Genomic DNA, 3,813 nt, shown 5'->3' on the forward strand with positions numbered 1-3,813 from the left:
CCGTGGTGTTTGATCAATGCTTTGTCGCGTATTATTGAACGATCTTCAATGAGTGCTTGAGTCGTGTCTTCTTTTACGATATTTCGCTTGTGCTGCAACTGGCAGCGCTCCAACCATCGTCTAAGCTCGTGTTGATCGAGCCCTGAGCTTCACTTATAAGTGTTTACACCAAGTCCCTATCTACAATAATGAACAAACGAAAAGTTTCAGATGAAGTGGGTATCATTAGGGATGAGCAAAATCGTTACCAGTACCGAATCGGTACCAAAGTATAAGTTTCGGGATCGGTACGGTACCGGTATTTCCCGATTTTTTACCCTCGGTACCGGTACCGTCCCGGTATCAAGAATTTAGGATTTTCGGGATCGGTATTTTCGGTACCGGTACGGTACCGTGCTCATCCCTAGGTATCATCAAGTATGCATGTTTTCTGCATATGCATAAGTTGAAAATACGAAGGAGGCTCACGGCGATGCAAGCATGCAAAGTGAGCCACATTGCACCCATCGCTCGAGCCCTAATACAGTCTTCCTTCTTATAAGGCACTCACAAGTTTATTATTCAAACAATATGGGACAAACTCATATATGCCCATTTCACCCATTTTCAAATTCTCACACACATATTTTAGAATATCAATATCTCAATTATTTTACGCTTTTGACACGTTAATAATTTATTGATACGTAACAGATATTAATAAATTAATAAGTTCAAAATTTTCAATAACTTTTACTTTGGTAAAACATATGAAATCAAGCTATCGGGTACATGAAGAAAGGAAAATTGTACTGCTGCAATGTCAGAGAGAGAGAGATATGTTGCCCCACTTTTTTTGGCCAATCCTTCCCCTAAAACCTCATTCCGCAAACTTTCCTCCACAACGTAAGGGCCTTCTTCCCTTCCGTTCGTCCGTGAGCCATATCATCACGGACCACATCACCACGGACCACCCCCACCCATCACCGTTGCACTTGCTCTTATATATTTAATAAGATTTGAATATGCATGAGAGAGAGAGAGAATCTTCAAACTTTTTATTTTTTTGCTTCAAAGAAACTTAAAATAGTTTATTTAGCATGGAATAGTTGCTTTAATATATATAACAATTTATATTTACACACTACTAGAAAACTGGCTTTTTGCGACGGCAATTACGGTTGCAAAAAGATAGCAATTGTCTAGTTGCGACCGAAAATCCGGTTGGGAGTTTTGCGATAATTAAACGGTCGCAAATGTTGCGACCGTTTATGGTTTTGCAGCCAGATTTTTTTTGTAACCGATTTGCAACTGCCTTTTGAGACCCTTTTTGCGACCGTTTGTCGTTTTTACACCTTACAACGGTTTTGCGACCGCATTTTGCGTCCTGTTGTTTTACAACTTGCGATTTTTCTGTGCCAAAATGTTTTTTTTACTTTTTCTCTTTTTGTCTTCCATTTTCTAATTCAAACATGCTAATGAAGTCCATATTTTAAAATTTAAGCACTTATCAAAATTATAAAATAACTTCACAGAAGAATACGAACTAAAATACCAAACACCCAAGTTATTCTAACATAATACATTTCCAAACATTCTGAATTATGAATTAAGCATGGAATCTTTACAACTACTCCCTTTATTTCCTTCTCTTGCATTCAATCACAGTTCTTCAATCACGTACCTCCATCCATCGATCAGTTTCCTGAGTACAAGCAACTACAAATTAATGAAACAATAATCTAATTCTGACCATAAAACACAAAGCATCATTCATACTTGAGTGTACTTGTATTGTTTCTCAACATTTTTGACAATTGTTCAACATTCCAAGCACTTGAAAGTGCATTGAATGAGTTCAGGTTTATCCTCACTTGTCACCACTCAGGTTACTGATACAAGCCTGCCTATCTCAGATGTGCTCAAATCTCTAAATTTGTAACACCACTATTTAGTACATATTAGAAAAAACATGAAAACTTAATAGAGTTGGAACAAGTAGATGTAAACTGATGATTAAAAGCCTAATGGTACCTTTTTATGATAGGCAGATTGTGAAATGCAATATTAGTCATTAGGGTTGTCATCAAATTGTGAAATCGCTTCCAAATATTCAGAAAATGAATGTCCCCAGTTTGACTATTCATGCTTGCCTTAACAACCTGAACAGAAGTTTTTATGTGTTGGAAATTCAAATCTTGCACAAAAAAGCAACAATCCTACATACAAAAAAACACAAATACACGGCTGGTGTACCGGATCAGTAGGCATTTGGCCAGAGGTGAATGAACGATACCCTTTGTCAAACTGGTCACTAATTTGCTCACAGCTTACCAGTCATTTTGTCTTATTTGCAAATAGATAGGTTTTGATTAAGCAATAGTGACTAGAAATATTTTTCATATCCACTTTACACTAAGGGAACCCAAAGAGAAACATTTGTAATTACACTAAGGGAACCCAAAGAGAAAATCATCTTAATAGGAACATCCAAATCATAAATAAGCTTGTTAAACATAAAGATTACAATCTTCAACAATCAACTGTCATACCTGTTGCAGCAAAGCAAGTGCATGAAACGGTACAAGTGCATCCCTCAGTTGAACGGCTTCTTGTACCTCATTGCTTTATCTTTTCACAATCTCCGGGTTCGTCTAAGATTCAAGGATATATAATAATAATTAGAGTTTTAACTTTTACCATAATAATAAGACACGCTAATGTAAATGTTCAAATAATAAGTTATACCTGAACCAAATGGATACCACTAACTAATGTTGCACTAGCTACCACAGGGTTTTATCAGCAATAGCTTGCTTTAAGTATCTCTAAATTCGAGTAAGAAGGGTTCCATCTGTTATGCGACAAAGAACATGAATAACATTTGCACGGTACACTTCAGTCTTGTTATTCATATCTTTCATAAGGGAACTTGTGACAATAATAACTTTGCATGCATAAAGAAAATCACTATGTTATCAAACATAACAAGATAAAAAAATACATAAACGATCAAAGAGATAAGATTATTACTTGACACCTCGTTTGAAGAAAGGTTGGGTTCCTTAATGATCAAACAAGTCATTCTTCTTAATCTGGTATCTTTAGCTTGGAAAAAGTTTTGTTACTGAAAAGAATAATTTTGTAGCTTCAGCCAACAAATATTGACCAACAATAAGGTACTGGAATATCAAGAAAAAGTTAAACAAGATCAAAAAGCATCAACCCAAATATGCACATGAAAGGAAAAACATATACACAACTCAAATAAAATTACTCTTGCAGACTTTAAACATTTCTATAAACCAAATACAACAAACATACTAACATACACATACTCACAAATTTTAAAAGCATGCGTATAAAGGCTTGCCTATCTGCTTCTAGTGAAAGATAAATGACAAATGTTTAAAATATATATAAACTAGAAATAAGCACAGAAACTAGTTTCTCTCCTACAGGGCATGGATTAAAATAATGAAACCATTTATATGTCTGCATGAAAGTTGACTGTTGTCTTTCTGAACAGTCTATGAAATAGGATCTAACCTTAGTGAAAGTTTCCCCTTGATTCATAAGCTAAAGCAGCTTTGTAATAACCCAACAACGGAGATAAGAATATAATATATAATGTGTTGGATCAAAAAACTATGTAGCACAAATCAGGTATCAAAATACAACAATAAGCACCTGGGAACACCTCCTTGAAGCTATCTGAGCATCATTAAAGCACCTTGCTTCCTGAATAACCGCTCCATTCTTGATTCCAGAAAAGGGAGAATACTTGGCTGCAGATGAGTCGAGGACAAAGATACCTCATTAAATTTAACAAGC

The 3,813-nt window shown here is 35.5% G+C and overlaps 2 long non-coding RNA genes across 2 annotated transcripts; both read right to left on the minus strand.

The window, feature by feature from the left end:
- Positions 1-1,471: 1,471 nt before the first annotated feature.
- LOC143586963 (uncharacterized) lies at positions 1,472-2,095 on the minus strand. Its single transcript, XR_013144796.1, has 3 exons — positions 2,014-2,095; positions 1,759-1,926; positions 1,472-1,684 (listed from the first exon to the last, which is right to left on the minus strand). It is a non-coding gene; the product is annotated as an uncharacterized LOC143586963 (long non-coding RNA).
- Positions 2,096-2,535: 440 nt separating this feature from the next.
- Positions 2,536-3,813, minus strand: LOC143586964 (uncharacterized). Its single transcript, XR_013144797.1, has 3 exons — positions 3,314-3,813; positions 2,728-3,277; positions 2,536-2,633 (listed from the first exon to the last, which is right to left on the minus strand). It is a non-coding gene; the product is annotated as an uncharacterized LOC143586964 (long non-coding RNA).

This window comes from Bidens hawaiensis, unplaced genomic scaffold, assembly GCF_021521415.1.
Source record: "Bidens hawaiensis isolate Kalapana, Puna unplaced genomic scaffold, B.hawaiensis_p1.1 tig00035070_1, whole genome shotgun sequence".
Classification (NCBI taxonomy): domain Eukaryota; kingdom Viridiplantae; phylum Streptophyta; class Magnoliopsida; order Asterales; family Asteraceae; genus Bidens; species Bidens hawaiensis.